Below are 17526 nucleotides of genomic sequence, written 5' to 3' on the forward strand. Positions count from 1 at the left end.
CTAGGCATGCACTCGACCACTGAACTATACACACCCTCCACCTCAATTCTCTTATTCAACCTTTTAGGCCATGTTTGATACAACCAATCACCTCTTCCCTCCTTGAAATACTTCTTTTTTTTACTTGGCCTCCTTGATACCATACTCTCCTGGTTTCATTTTTCAATTTCTGTCTCACTTCCCTTTTCCCAAATTTCTAAACACATATTCTTATTTTAATCCTATCTTATTATTATTATAATAAGTCTATCCTTTTCAGTGCTCTTTACTGGTTCCTCCACCCGAATTCAAGCTGTAAATGATGTCCCATTTACTCCATCTCCCTTGAACTTCAGACTTGAAATTCTACTGCTACTCTGTATCTTCTCTTGGGTATCTTAATAGTCACCTGAAATTTAACATACTCTAAACTAATCCTCCCATCCTCCAAAGAGCTATTCTTACTCTATTTTCAGTTTTCCCAAACTCAGTAAATGACTTCACCATTCATGCAGTTTTTTAGGCCAAAACCTTCGAGGCAACCTCACTCCTTCTTCTTATTCCATAGCCGAAATATCAACAAATCCCGTCAGTTCTATTTTTAAAATATATCCACAGTCCAACCACTTCTTCCCACCTCCACTGCTATCGCTCTGATCCAAGCCACCTTCATCTCTAGCCAAGGTCACTGTAAAAGCAAACATTCTCACTGGTCCCCTAGCTTATGCTCTTACCCCTCTCAAACCTCTTTCCCAAAAGTAACCAGGATAAAGCTTTCGGAAATTAAGATAGCTAATGTCCCTCTTCTGTTCAAAACTGTCTCAGGATCAAACCCAAAATCTTTACCTCAGTCTATAGCACCTCTTATCGTATCTCATCTCCCACTCTCTTGCTCATTGTGATTTAGGAATTACTACATTCTCACTGTTCCTCTGATCATACCAATTATACCATACTTTTACCTCAAAATTTCTGCACTTGCTATTTTCACTGCTTTGAACATTTTTCTCCATTGATATTGGCTGGACACTGTTACTTCATTCAAGTCTTTGCTCAAAAGTCAACTCCTTAGTGACTTTCCTTAGACCACTTTTCTCTAAAATAACATCTGTCATTCTCTAGCCCCTTTAATTTAATTTTCTTTATAGCACTTAACCCTCACATAACATATATAATTATTCTACAATTTTAATATTTATAGAATATAAGCTCCCTAAGGGCAGAATTTTGTTCTTTAATCCCTAGCATCTAAAACCCCATGGCCTGGCAAATGGTGGTAGGTTATCAATAAATATCTGCTCAAAAATAAATTTAAACAGAAGGTGGGGTGGGAAGGGATAGACTGGGACTTCAAAATTTGTAGATACTGACAGGTATATGTAGAACAGATAAACAAGATTATACTGTATAGCATAAGGAAATAAATACAAGATCTTATGGTAGCTCACAGCGAAAAAAAATGTGACGAATATATGTATGTTCATGTATAACTGAAAAATTGTGCTCTACACTGGAATTTGACACATTGTAAAATGACTACAACTCAATTTAAAAAATGTTAAAAATAAATAAATAAAAATACATTTAAACATTTAGGAAAATGTTCCTGATGTATTAACTGAAAAACGTAGGATACAAAACAGAATTATCCTAATTTTGTGAAAATAAAATTTATTCATTAAAAAACCCTAGAAGAAAAACAAAAACTTAAAAAAAAAAGACCATGAAAGAGTTTACACCAGTATCACTCTACTTTCTCTCTTCTTCAGTCTGCTTCCTACATCTTCACTAGAATTCTCTCTCTAAAATGATCTGTGTTACTCCTTTGCTGAAAAGCCACAATGGAGGTGGCTCCTCAAACCAGCGGCGCAAAGATGTCTAAAAGTATCAAGATAAAATACAGTTGATACCCATTATAACACTAGATATGGGAAGGGAAAAAAACAGATGAATTTGAGTACAAAAAATAAAATGTCTCCATGGTTTTATAAAAAGGAATCACCTAAGCAATAGTGAGAAACAATGAACTGGGGGAAAAGGTAACTATTTTATGAGCAAAGAACTAATCTTTCTAATAGAAAGAGTTTTTTAAAAATCTATTGAAAAAACACAACCTACAATCCAATAGAAAATAGACAAGGAACACAAACAGACATTCCACAGAGAGATAAACACAAATTTCCCTAAAAAAAAAAAAAAGCACAACATGGATGAACCTTGTAAACATAATGCTAAGTGAAAGAAGTCAGACACACAAAAGCTACCCATTGTATGATTCCATGTGTATGAAATGTCCAGAATAGGCAATCAACAGACAGATTAGTGGTTTTCTGGGGTTATGGGAATAGGATGTGACTATTATGGGTATAGGGTATCTTCTGGGGATAATGGAAATGTTTGGAATTAGCAGTGGAAGTTACAGAACCTTGTGAATATACTAAAACCACTGAATCATACAGTTTAAAAGGATGAATTGTAAGGTCTGTAAATGATATCTCAATAAAAAACTACTCTGAGATAGAATTCTCCTATCACATGGGAAAAATCCAAAAGTTGAGAGGCTATGGAAAAACAGACAATCCCATATATTTCTAATGGGAGTGGTACAACTTCTGATGGCAATTTGGCAATATCTAACAAAATTACAAATGCATCTATCCTTTGACCCAGTAATCTCACTTTAGGGAATGATCAAACTATAAAGCTGTTTCTATATAACTCTAACCATTCAAGGGAATGGCTAAATGTCCTATGGTCTATCTGCACAACAGAGTAACCATGAGGTTATAAAAAATAATGAGGAATGCTCTCCTTGTATAGAAAGATATTCAAGACATTTAATTAGTGAAAATAGCAAGGTACGCAAGTGTAGTATATGCCTTTTATATAAGGAGGAAAAATAACAGTCTGTTTTTGCTTATATTTCTATAACGAAATGCAAAGATATGTTTAAAAAAACTAATAAAAGTGGGGGAGGACACTAAGGAGGATGGGACAGGATCAAGATTTTGATTATACATCTTTTTATATTGTCTTATTTTTTGAACCATATGAATATATTCCAAAGAAAACACCTCTATAAGCATTCCATACCCTACAGAATAAAGTCTAAGATTCAAACAAAATCCTTTTGCAAACCGTTTAAAAGTTAAAAAAAACTTAAATACTTATTTTTCAGAAATTAAATGCTTTATATAAAAAGTGTTCATCTTAATTTGTTTTACTTTAAATTTCAAAATATCATCTTTTACATTTTACATCAATTTACCCTATCCATTTTCCCATATGCATTTGTTGTTGCCCTCCATTAAACCCACTTCCCATGGATAACCTCATGATTTTACACCTTCACTTCATTTTATGCTTCTCTTCAGATGTCACCTGCTGCGGTGGACTTCCCTGACCATTTACCTACAATATATCCTCTATCACCCTCTGCAGCCTTACCTAGCCTTTTTCCTTCAGAGCACTCAACACCACCTAAAACACTTTACATTTATTAATTTGTTCATTATCTGTCATCCCAATAAAATGGACTTTGTTCTTGTATCCTTGGCATTTAGATTACCTGAGTGGTTTAATAAATTTAAATCTCTGCTCATTGATCTTCCTCTACTTTAAATGGTCTTTCTACAGTTCCCTACTTGGAAAATTTTTTATCCTTTAGGATCTAGCTCAAAAGTCACTCCAAGTTTTCTCGACCTCCTCACTTAATCTCCTCTTCAGAAAGCCCATAATAATTTTTCACTCCACCTATATTAGGTCTTACTCTATTAAATCAAGTTTAGTGGTATTGGTTTCTTTGGCTGGAATATGAGTTCCTTCAGGGGAAAATCCATGTTTTTTTAAAATTCTGAGTCCCCAGACACAAAAAAACCTCAATGAAAGTGTGCTGTATTAAACAAAAGATCTGAATGAATTTGTAGGAAGTAGAAAATATAAAATATGTTCACTAATACAATCATATTTTAGGACAGAATACAATGAATGATATAAAAGTACAAAATGTGCAAAATATTCAGATGGGAAAGAGACTAATTCCTATAAATTAAAAAGTATAAGCTGTCAATTATCCCTCAATAAAGTCAGAAAAAAAAAGTATAAGCTTACTGCAGAAGACAAGTGGGTCTCTGAAGAATGGGTATGGTTTCACCAGGCAGAGCTGGGGTGGGAAGTAGAGGCAAGGCAGGTGGAGAAAATGGTGTAAGTGAAAAGTTGCACAAGAAGGCTCTTAGACTGGAACATGATGGAGGATGTTTGGGAAGTAGTTGTAGAGAAGGCTGAACAGGGAAGTCAAAGACCAGTTTGCAGAGGGCCTTAGCACACCATGGAACCTGAAATTAAAGCATGTAAGTAATGATGAGTAAACGCTCCTCAAATGTGGTCCACAGACCACCTTCATCAGAATTATCCAGAGTGCATGCTGAAAATGCCAATTCCTAGGTCCTACTTAACCAACTCCCACCCAGGCCTACTGGATCAGAATTTAACAAAACTTCAATGGTTAGAAATTTAAGTTGTTTACAATGATTTATTATAATACTTAGTAATTTTGTACACATCCCCAATTACAGATTTAGGATAAATTTCTAAAAGAATTGCTGGGTTAACAGGTATGAATCGTGAAAAAACTGTATGTGTGTTAATAAGAAAAGGTCAACTTCTTTATGCATTATCTCTCCAAAAATTCTAAAGGTTTTAATATGTATTACCAAATTACTCCTCCAAAAAGCTGGTACCTATTTATATTTCCACTACCAAAAGTATGATAATACTGGTTTCCTCACTCCCTCATCAATGATTTTAATATATTTTTCAAGAAACAAGGCTTGGGCTAATCTGTGTTTAAACTTAAGAAGTTTTAGACTGCCATTAATCATTAGGGAAATATAAACAACAAGACAAATAATGCACAATGAGTTATCTCACACCCTTAAGAATGGCTACTATTAATAAAAAAGAAGAAAGAAAGGAAAAAAAAAACAAGTGCTGAAAGTTACGGAGAAATTGGAATCCTTGTGTATTGCCGCTGGGAATGTAAAATGGTGCAGCTGCTGGAGAAAATAATTTCCTCAAAATATTAAAATATAGAATTACCACATAATCCAACAATTCTACTTCCAGATATACACCTAAAGAAATGAAAGCAGGGCTGCAAACAGGTATTTGTACATCCATGTTCACAGCAGCATTATTCACCCACAATAATCAAATAGGGGAAGCAACCCAAGTGTCCACTGACAGATAAATAAACAAATTTGTATATACTCACAGTGTGTTCAGCCTTAAAAGGAAGGAAATTCTGAAGCATGCTACAATGTGGATGAACTCTGAACATTATGCTAAGTGAAAAGTCAGTCACGAAAGAACAAATAATGGTTGCATAACAATGCAAATGTACTTAATGCCACAGACATATGCACTTACAAAATGGTTAAAATGTTAAAATTCATTTATGCAATTAGTATTTACTTACCATTAAGAAGCTTGCAATTTAGCAGTTCAGTAGTTAGGAAATTTACAAACACTTAAAAAAAACCTAGTTGTACTCAAGAGGTATTTAATACAGGTATTTAATACAGTACAGTTATATATACTGTGCAACAGAAGACTAAAGGAAGATAACTGGAATCATCTGTTAAAATTTAAATATATTTTATAACATAGTGACTCTACAGGGAAATGCTTTACTTTCCAGTTTATCTGATTCATTTTTTCCATTACAATTTCTTTACAATAATGTTGGCCACAAAAACAGTCAGTCCAAAAATACCATTTCATATCTATCTTTGGAAAAGTCTCTCATAGATTCATGTTAAAAAAAACTCCCAAGGATTTCAGACCAATAGCTAAAAAAGTGTATAACTTGTCTCATGTCAATTCTTTAATGCTCACTAAACTATAATACTCAGGAAATTAAAATATTTAAAGTAGTGCTATTCTAAATGTTTTGCAAATGCAACAATCAAGTTCAAATGGGTTGGAGCCAAGTTTTAATCTCCTAATTAAAAAAAAAATTTAAAAGCTCCCAAACCCTATAATAGGTAGACTACATTTTAAAATCTTAATTGCTTTTTAAATGAAAATCCAGGATGAACTAAAACTAATGTTCTAGAAAAGTGCTTCTAACCTTGAATTTTGCGAAACTGAGATACAGCAAGCACTGAAATAGGAGCCAAGAGATTCTAACAGGCACTTCAGGAATAAATACCTCTCCTTTTTCACTTGTGAAATAAGTGGAGAATATCAGATTAGATTATTTCTAAGGACCCTTCTATTAACAGTTGTTGAAAATCAACTCAGGCAGAGTACTAGTCATAAAACAACCAACAAATTACATGGAATTCAGAACTCTAGGGACAGGAAAGAAGCAAAGTAACAATAGTGAAATTGAACAATAATGTCAAATTTTCAAAAAGGCATTTCCCAGTCATCCCAGGAAGTTTGTGGTTGGACTAAACTAAAAAATTTCAACAATGACTCACCACCATTCTAAAGTATTAACTATCTGGGCATCCCAGATTATGAGCTGAGCAATCCACTAAGAATTGTGCTAGTGACTCACACTCCTGAATGAGACTGCTTTATGTGCAGAGAGACAAGGAATCAATTAAGGGGTTCACAATGAAGTTTTGTTTAACTGGAACGTTTTAAGTGGAAGTTAATTCTGCATGAGTGATAATAGATGTTTAATAACTAGCTAGTGACAATTTCTAAGCCAAAGCATTATGGCAGCTTTAATCTATGTATTACAAACAGTAATCTATGTATTACAAACATGAAAACAACTTGTTTTTTTCCAAAAGAGCTCTTGGCTATGGACAATATTTAAGAAGCACAAAATAAAATTTGTTGTAAATCAAATTATAAAATAAAGGAGAGAAAGGGATTTGAAGTCTTGGCTCTATCAACTAACAAGGAAACAAAATACACCATTGTGGGTTGAAGTGTCAATTTGTGCTGGCAAAAACCCATTTTGTTTGAATGCAAGAACCTTTAGGAACCAGCTGGAGAAGTATGGGGAACCTGGGATAATGCATTCATTCACAATGCATCGTAAGTGGTACTGTCTTCATGTGAAAAAGGACAGTATTGGCACACTTGTCCAAAACACTTAAAGCTCAAGTCAAACCAACTGAACAATCAATCAGTCTAGCAAAATGAACATTTCTAAGACAAAATGAAAATAAACATACAAGATTCCTATTATGACTAGAGACAATACAAAATTTGCAAAGAACATTATCATACACTGTTGGTGAGGATTGTCTGGTATAACCTTTCTAGAAGGCATTATGGTAATATTTACCAGAATCTTTAAAATGTTTATGTTCTTTGATCAGTAATACCATATCTAGTAATTTATCCTAAATAAATGCCCAATAACAGAAGAATTTTACATAATTTGTGATATAACCTCTATGATGAAATATCTTGTTTCGTAACATACATCACAAAATGTAAAATGTCTACAATTACACAGAGACAAAAAATAGATGAGCATTTGACTAGGCCTGAGAAGGACAGGAAGGAAAAGGGAGTGACTGGTAATAGGCATGGGCTTTCTTTTGGGGGAGAATGAAAAATGTCCTAAAGTTAAACTGTGGTGATGGCTACACAACCCTGTGAATTCACTAAAAAACATTAAATTGTACATTTAAAATAGGTGAACTGTATGGTGTGTGAATTTTACATCAATAAAGCTGTTTAAGACATTTTCTAAATATCTACACACCAATCAGTGATACAAGTTAACTGAAACAGGAAAATGGACAACACAGGCACCAAATAAATGGGAGCTACTGCTTACTAGCTACAGCTCTTGGAGTTATCAGACTATCATATCTTTCAAAATAAGTCTTCAACCTGGATTTTTATGTCAAGTCTAATTTTTTTGGTAATTTTTTTCTTACTAAACGATAAAATATTTTTAGAAAGGTACACAAATATAAGTACCCAACTCAATGAATTTTCACATACCCATGTAGCCAGCACTGAAATCAAGAACAATGCATTACCACCCAGAGCCACAATGATGTCCTTTCCTACCCAAGGGAAACCATCTTCTAACAGCAGAGATTAGTTTAGCCCAAGGCCAGCTTTGGCACTATTGAGATCTTGGATAATTCTTTGTTCTGGGAGACTGTCTTGTGCACTGCAGGATGTTTTACAGCATCCCTGGCCTCTTCCAGTTGTGATAACCAAAGATATCTCCAGACATTGCCAAAAGCCCCCTGGGAATCAATATCATACCATATTAAGACTCGCTGGTTTAAACTGTCCTTGAACTTTATATAAATGGAATCACAGAATGGTCTCTCTTGGATCAGATCATAAAGAATACACTTTTTGTGTCTGAAATCTTTCGCTCAGTATCTTTCAAGAGTCACCAATCTTGTATTTAGCTCTAGTCTATTCATTCTCTTTGCTTTATTATATTGCCATTCTGTGACTGTATCACAATTTATCCATTTTACTGCTGATGACATTTGAGCAGTTTCTAGTCTGGAGTTATTATGAATAATGCTACTATGAACATACCAATTGTGTCTTCTGGTGAATATATGTACATTTCTGTTGAATACCTAGACCCAGAATTGCTAGTTGTACGGTACACATGTCAGTTGTAGTACATTAGGACTTTTCCAAAGGGGGCTGTATCAATTTTACACTTCTGTCTCCTTTTTTTTTGCCATGTTGGCAACTAATAGAAAAATACATTTAAATAATACTGAGCCATACATTTTATTGGCTGAATAAAGCCTGACAATTTGTGATCTGTTTTAAAAGAATACTTCATTATATGGGAAAATGCTCATATGTAGTAAAGAGACAAAAAACAAACAAAAAATCCTAATAACATAATATGCCTAAGTGGAAATAACACCAACAGTAACAGTGTCCTATGGACGATTTCTATTCTATTTGCTTTTCAGTATAATAAACATGTAATAATTAGGTTGGCAAAGCTTTTCTAAGCAAAAAGAAAGCCTCAGGAGAAATTTCAAAAGTAGGTCGGGGTACAAATTTCATAATATTTGCATACATGCATAATTTTACATTCATAAAGATCTAATTAAGTAATCAATATATCACAGAAAAGCTAACTATCTCATAGAAACTCTGGTAGTTACTACACTCCCCTGATGTAAGACGGTCCAAGACAGAACTAATATAAAATTCCACCCAAGAGTAAAATACAGGATGGTGAGACTAGAGAGTAATTCTTAATTTGTAAGTATATATAAAAAGATAGTAGTACTCTGACATGATATCTTATACAGCAGTTAGTATCATAACGCTGCTCTTCTCATTCCTTTAGAGACTCACTAGAAAATGGTCCAGAAGCAACACAGAAAATAAACATACTCAATATTCACTTGAAATGCATAGTTGCTGGCATTGCTACCTGCTTGTTATTGAGTGTCTGATACTGAGTATTTGGAAAGAGTTATCTTTATTTGAGAAAATGATTATTAAAACAGCCACCCAAACTTTCCAGTCTCCATTATGAGTTCTATTAAATGTTTACCTGACATGTGAAAATGTTACAAAATTCATACTTCCTGTCCTAATCATTCTACTTCATATCAAGGATTCTTCTGTTGGGGTAAGAATATACCCAGGAGATTCTGTACAAACCCAAAAGACATATCTCCTGAGAGAAGATACTAAATGTTAATATACTGCTCAAAATGGAGTTTTTTAAACCAAAATAACCTGTTACTTTAAGGCTTTGAAGATTAGCTAATCTTAATCTGGAATCTAAAAGCACCATTCTGAGCACTGATATCTCCATTTTCCTATCTAAAGAAACTACGCTGATATGTATTTAATTTCAAACCGAAAGGCAAAAAAAAAAAAAGTTTTCTGAGGCAAAATAAAAAGCAGTAGAACATAAAGCTTCTAACTACTAAGAGCATTCTACTTGGAGTTCAAAATGCTACGGTTGCTTTAAATTTGTCATTGAACTAGTAATCATAATTAACTGGTACCCAAAATAAATCTAGTCAAGCTATGTGCATATAATTTCCCTCCCAGGATATATCTCAAATCATAAACATTTTCCCATCCTCTTTTCTCTTCAGAGTTCAAGTATGATAGGAGACAATGGCTTCAGATACACAATTCAATAAGAACTGAGACACTCCTCCAGTCCCTAATAATTTTTCCAAACTCAAAAAAAAAAGGCCTTTTTTCCAAGTGAATCCAAGAAGTGCATATCTGCTTGAACTAGTCAAACTATAATGAATATAAAGCTTTCATTCTGAATGATATGAACATCTACTACTGAACTGGAATGTGAGGTCAAAGCAAGCTATTTGAGTTAAACAGGAAAAAAAAATTTCCCTTTCAGAAAGTACTATATGGCCTCTCTCTCTCACTAAATCATTTTCTATACAAATCTAGATAGGCTAGTCAATCAAGTCTTTTAAAAACAGATCCCAATAATTAACATTTCTGATATTATAAGCTAAAAAATCACTATCTTAGGGGAAAAAATTAAGCACCTTTATCATCGAAATCTTCCACAAACACACTCGCAGTTTCATAGGTTCACACACTATTAGTGGTAAAAGAAATATTAAGAGATTGGCTAGGCTAGCAGTCTCCAACTTTTAGAGTCTGAGGACCTTTATGTAATTGCAAAAGATTTCCTGGAGTCCTATATAATACTGGTTATACATTTATTATCTGTCTTTGAAGAAAACACATAAACTGATAAAGTTTAAAATATATCTGTAATTTATCATAACATAACCCACATATACATTTGAGAAGGTCATACTTATTTGTAAGACATTACTTTTACAGTTCACAGATAATACTTGCATGAATTCTAGGGTCATCTTCCAACCATTCTGCAGTGGCCCATTGTTTGTTATCATAGTATGAGATTAATACTCTTATTTTACTGAAGAGAATACTAAAGATCATGATGGCTTGCTTAAGATCACACAAGTAATTAGTTGTAAAGCCTAGAATGTAACTCAAGAATTAACGATCTTTTTGCTATATTATGTGGATTTAGTGTTTAATTTTAAGACCCTACAGAAAGTCACTGACAAAGTTGATAGTGATTTAATATAAAAGATTCCACTTAAAATAGCAACAAACAGATGAAATTATTTAGGAATAAGACTCACAAGAAATGAACAACAGGACTTAAATGAAGAACTGCTACCAAGGAAAATACTACCAAGGAATACTAAATTAATTTAAATTTAATGCAATCCTGATTTCTAAAAGTGCCAATAGGATTTCTTTGGAACCAGACAAATGAATTCTAAATTTAATGTGAAAAAATAAACAGTAAGAATGACAAGGAAATTTTTGAAGGAGGCATACAAGCTTCTCTAGATATATAAGTTACAAAAATTTTAAAGAGGGAGTTGGCAAAATGATTAACAGATCAACGTAATCGAATAGAATAGAAAGTCCAGAAGATCTAAATACATCTAGGTGACATTTCAAACCAATGGAAAAAAGATGGAATATTCAATAAATGATACTGAACTACCATGGTTAGCTATCTGAAAAAATTTCCTAAAACGACACAAAACCTAGAGGTCAAATGAAATTAATGACAAACTCAATTATATAAAATATGATTTCTGAAAGCAAAAAAATACTGTAAACCATTTAAAAGATACACTAAATGCCTAACATTATTTGCTAACTAATTAATTAAGGTTAATTTCTCTAACACAAAGAATTCCAACAGATCATTAATTAAAAAAACACTCAATAGAAGAGTGCAATGGATATGAAGACAATTCTCAAAAATAGAAATAGAAATGGCTTTTAATATACAACATGAAAAGATATTCAATATCACTTATAATTAAAGATTTACAAATTAAAACTATATCAATATACTACTTTTCATTTATCCAATTGGAAAAAATTTAAAAATTGCTAACAGATCACTGACAAGGAAGGGTATATGGAAAGAGGCTTTCTTTGTGTTTTACTGGAAGCAGTGGGGTAAACTCGTAAGTTTATATTAAGACACAGCATGGAAATATTCATCAAGATTGAAAATTCACATACCTTTTGACCCAGCAATTCCAATTCTCAACATTTACTAACAAAATGTTTAGACAAAATAATGTACAAGAATATTTACAGCAGCACTGTTGATAACAGGCTGGAAACAATTTAAAAGCCTATCAGTTAGAGCATGTGTAAACAAATTACAGCACATCTAGTGGTCAAAAAAAAAATCAGCTCTATCTATAGTGATATGAAACAAAGATGTATTAGTGAAAAATGCAGGCTATAGAACAATACATAGAGTATGCTACCATTTATGTATGTGTTTGGGGGAATACTGAATGTATCTCTAGAAGAACTCAAAAGCAAACAGTAATTGCTTCAGCAGAAAATAAAGGAAGTGACTAAGTGAGAAGAGAAAAAAGGGAGACTTACTTTTCACTGTATATCCTTTCATACTTTTCAATTTTGTACTATGTAATTCATTACCTATTTTTAAAAAATGTTTAAATCAATGAAGTGAAATACTCAAGTACAAAACTGTCAATGTCAGCCTTAACGTATAACTGGATAATATGTCGAAGTTTCTTGGGACATTAATTATACTGACTCTTGGCCCAGTAAATGGAAAGAAATTAAAATTTTAACTAGGTACAGTATGTCAAAGAAAAAAACCTAATCTTCAATTTCTTTATTCCATCAAATAGTCTGCCTAAGCCTAGCTGTGATTATCTTCCTGGGAGGTAAAAGTCCCCACCATATATACTACACTATAGGTGATCATTGTATTTTTGGTCTATTAAAAAAATTGACCAGGCCATAGCTATTAGTAAGTTTACATCATTATTAACTAAGGACCTAGCACTGTACTGGCATATAAGACCAAAAATGCAAAAAACATACAATAAGGCTTTGAGTTAGACAAAAGCTTTGTCAGAAGTTACATCATTACAATCAGAAACTACAAATAAAAAAGAAATTAGTAAATGTTCAAATGATTGTTGAATACATAAATGAACCATGAGCTAGTGCTAGGATACTAGGCTCCAAGACAGACATTACTTCTGATTTTATGGAATAGAAAGTATAGTCTAATGGTGAAACAGGTATTACTAAGTAATTAAATTAATTAAAATTGTGATCTGTCCTACAAAAGAGAACTACAGGGTGCTACAGGAGTATATTATAGGGGTCCCTAATCTAATCTAGGAGAATCAGAGAAGGTTTTTCTACAGAAGTGATATTTAAGCATGTTCTGAAGAATGAAGAGCTGCACTCCAGGCAGAGGGATAAGCAACAACATGTATAAAGGCCACTGCGGGAGCTTTGAACCTTCAGGGAATGGGGGGCGGGGGGATCAGTAGGACTAGATCATACGTAACAAGAAAGTAAGTCAAAAGAAATGATGCTGGAGAAGTACGCAAGGACAGATCATACCCTGGTTTTTTGTTGTTTTTGCTCGCTTGTTTCTTTTTCTTTTTCATACCTTGTTAAATAAAGACTGAAAGCTTTAAAGGAGAAACAAGTTTTCAGATAAGTGACTTGATCAAATTTGTTTTATAAAGACAATTCTAGCCACTGTGAGAAGAGTACATGAGTGTATACTACTTAGGGGGTATACACATACGTAAAAGTATGAAGAAATGCAAGGGAATAATAAATTCAAGTTGGTGATCGCCTTTGGTAAAGAGGCCTATAAAGGAGGTTGGGGTCAGGGTGGGGGATACAATCAGGTAGGGAAACACAGAAGACTTCAACTGTACTGGTAATATTTTATTTCTTACTTTTTTTTTTTTTAATCAAGAGTGAATGAGGAGGTGGGGAGGGTATAGCTCAAGTGGTAGAGCACATGCTTGGCATGCACGAGGTCCTGGGTTCAATCCCCAGTACCTCCTCTAGAAATAAATAAATAAACCTAAATTACCTCCTCACTGAAAGAAAAAAAAATTTTTAATTGAAAAAAAAAAGTGAACAAGGAAAGACAATTTAGAATTGACCATATAACTGTCTTAGGAAAAAGGCAGCCTAGACTAGGATGGGGAGTCTAGAGGTGAAGAGAAACTGCAAGAATCTGGCCTCAGTAAGTTGTTGATAGAGCCACTTAATGAAACAGGGTACAGTGAAAAAGGTCTAGGTTTGGAGCCAAGATCAAGAGCTCAGTCTGGGCAATTCAATTCAAAGTATCTCTGAGTATTTAAGTTTGACTGAGTAGACAGCTTGGATCAGAAAAGGGGTCTGAACTACAGATAAAAAATTGGGAGTATTCAAAAAATATATATGGTAACTGAAGCCACAGAATAGATACGATTAGAGTAAGAGGGGAGGAAGACTAAGAACCAAGACTTGAGAAAGACCATCAATTAAAGGTCTGGTTCCTGGGTTCCAGTGGGTGTATAAAATAAGAACAGCTTGAACTTACTGGAGAACTGAGGCACTGGTGAGGAGTCTGTATAAGAAAAAGCTAAAGAATTTAGTGTATTAGGGGGAGGGTATAGCTCAAGTGGTAGAGTGCATGCTTAGCATGCATGAGGTCCTGGGTTCAATCCCCAGTACCTCCTCTAACAACAGATAAATAAGTAAACCTAATTACCTCCCCCATCAAAAAAAAAAAAAAAAAGAATTTAGTGTATTAACTTTTAATCTGCATTAAAAAACTCTGCAAAAAAAAAAAAAAAAAAAAAAAAGATCTGGTTGATGTTGGAGATCTGAAGGAATAGCCAGAGAGCAAGGAGGAAAAATCAGAACCCAAGAGAAGAGACTATTTCAGGAAGGAAATTTTTGAATCCAAATAAACATCTACTCTAGATAGGCAATTAGTAATCTGAGGTCCAAGAATGAGTCCAAGGGAATTCCCTAAAAATAGACAAGAGTCCAGATCCACTTTACTTTGAACATTCCCAAAAGGAATGCTGTAACTCAGTTAAGTAACAATAAATTCCATCAAAACTAATAAATCCTTCAAAGATGCAGACAAAAATTTTTATAACTATGAGACTTGAATATAGTTTAGAGGTTAGATGATAATAGGGATGTGTGGAGTTTAGTCCATTTCTATAGAGAAAAAAAAAACTTACCCTGAAATCCTTTTGTTTCAAAGATTTTACAAAATTTCCTGATTGCTAAACCTTTTCAGCATGTTGAACTACAAGTATTTTGAGAGCAAAACCCACATAATATTCATCTTTGAATCTTCAGCATCTAGTTAAGTGCTTAATATAAGTACCTGACTGAAAAAAAAAAAAAAAAAAAGTCCACTGAATGAATGGGCACCAGAACCATTTGTCCAAATTGTGCTGGTGCTATAGCAATATAGCCTTATAGAATAGACTTTAACTGAGTCCTACTCATTCCACAGAAATAAAGATTTCACCCTTGCCTTAGGGGGGGAAAAAAAAACCTTTTGGGCAACATGTTCCACAGTTCTCAATGATAAACCCAAGTGCTGCCTGCCACTGCAGTGTTTGCAAAACTCAAGAACGTACTATTGTATGCCAGCCAGTATTGACTGTCCGCTCATTCATTCTTGAGAGCTGCAAAAAACAGCAATGCTCAGACTTAACAGAGATCAGGTCCTTACTTCCACATAAATTAAACTCACTGATTGCAGTAGTATGCTTGAAAAATAATTGTTGACACTGAACTGATAATAACAGTTCAGAATTGTTTTCTATGTCTAATTTTCAGGTTAATGATATCAGCTAAAATCTATCTTTTTACATGTATTCGCAAAGAAATGGTCTACAAAAGCAAAAAACAAAAAACAAACAACCCCAAAAACCAAAAAGACCCTAAACAGTAATCCCATCCTTTCCTTGTCTAAATTCTTACTAGATATTTTAGACAGGAGCCACATGTTTATGTGCCACAAGAAAAGCACGAGTTCAAAAATAAGTAATTATACTGCCAGCTGCACTTAACTATCCAGATTCATATTAAAAACAAAATAAAAAACAGCACACCTCATTCATTTTGAAATATGAACTTTAAAAAAAAACCAGTTTTTTTTGGAAATCATCACTTTGCAGTGAATTAGTCATGGAACAAACTATTTATTAAGAGAATAATGCTCTGGATTTTAATTATATATTTTGTATTCTAGGATCCCAATTAATGGTAAGCCTGGAGCTGGGGATGAGGGAGGGTGCAACTAATCTGAGATGACCATGAATCCTTTCACTGGTTAATCTATACACATATGAAACAAGGATGAAAATTATTAAGGGACAGCAGCATTTATAAGTAACATTGTTATGCTGAAGATATGTAAATCCTTTCAATTAAAAGGTGGAAACTCAAGTCTCCCTTAATGAACTGAATAGAAACTTACCGAGTCCTTTGCTCCTTTTTAAGAGAACTGTGGCTACTAGCACAAATAGAAAACCCAATTCAAAACTCACACAACCTAAAAAGCTAAGAGCTTTGACTCTTGAAAGGGATGTTTGAAATGCTTTGATAAAGTGCTCAACAGTTTAAGACTATTAATAAATAGTATCAAACCATTACAAATCAGGACAAATAATAAAAGGAGAACTTTCATATAACTTCTATGTGTTTTCTTCAAAATGTCCTTTGCCTACAACACTCTGCTCACAAAGATCTGATGAAAACTAAGAAAAAAATTTGCCTACCAGAGCTTTTTACCTTTTACCCATAAGTTAGTTCATGTTTCTTTAATTCTGCCATTACATAGTACTTAAGAAATCCAAAGCAACTGCAATACACAAAACTGCTAAAATCCAAAAACCAAAACAATAACAACGACAGAAAAAAAAAAAAAACCAGCAAGCGTAATCACAATTCACAATATTTCTAGTCAGAAGCTCTGGATTTACGTTTATTTTTCTGCATTCTGTTCTGAATACGTAAGCCCTCCTTAAGGGGTAATGGATTTGATTCCTAAATTACATTATTAAACTCTTTTTCTACAGATATTAATGTACTCGAGATACTTCATAATCCGTTTTTCAGGGAATTAAAATCCCTTTCATTTATACAGTTTGGTTTTTCAGTGCTTTCACATATATACTCACTGGAACGTATACACAACACGAACCTATAATTTTAGACTAACCAGGCACACAAGATAAAGCTTACCCAGAACTTACTCTAAACTTATTTACTAGATATCACAAAGTAGTCTTGATACTAACAAAATAAAGCGCGAGCACAATGAAATCTGTACCATTGCAGGTTTTCAATGAACAAAAATTCCTTCAAATGGTAAAACCAAACGCGCCCATTTCCCAAAGAAAAAGTCATCCCAAAATGAGAAACAGCCTCAGACAAAAACAAAAACAAACAACAACAACAAAAACACACCCAATTCTAAACCACAATCACGTAAATCTTTTCAACTCAAAGCTCCAAACGCAGCCGCCAACACACAACTGGCCACAATCACAGTGTTAGCGCCTACTCCCTATTTTGAATCCGGAGACGGAAGGAAAAACAACAACAAACAACACACTAATCGTCCAAAGTTTCACGAAGTGGAAAAGAATCATTTAAAGTAAAGAAAACATGTTAATCGGGAGGTAACTACCCCATTTC

The 17526-nt window shown here is 33.6% G+C and overlaps 1 protein-coding gene across 6 annotated transcripts in view; it reads right to left on the bottom strand.

Moving 5' to 3' along the window:
* The window catches only part of GJC1 (gap junction protein gamma 1), a 30937-nt gene that overhangs the window by 12649 nt on the left and 762 nt on the right, over positions 1-17526 (bottom strand). For 2 of the 6 annotated variants that reach the window (XM_032457384.1, XM_006173097.3), the window contains exon 2: positions 4090-4313. The exons of 3 other annotated variants lie outside the window; for them this stretch is intronic. The gene's annotated coding sequence lies outside the window, so the exon portion shown is untranslated. Of the gene's footprint in view, positions 1-4089; positions 4314-16303; positions 16729-17526 lie in introns of those variants that run through there. One more of the 6 variants, XM_032457385.1, reaches the window with a different exon arrangement.

Source organism: Camelus ferus, chromosome 16 (assembly GCF_009834535.1).
Source record: "Camelus ferus isolate YT-003-E chromosome 16, BCGSAC_Cfer_1.0, whole genome shotgun sequence".
NCBI lineage: Eukaryota > Metazoa > Chordata > Mammalia > Artiodactyla > Camelidae > Camelus > Camelus ferus.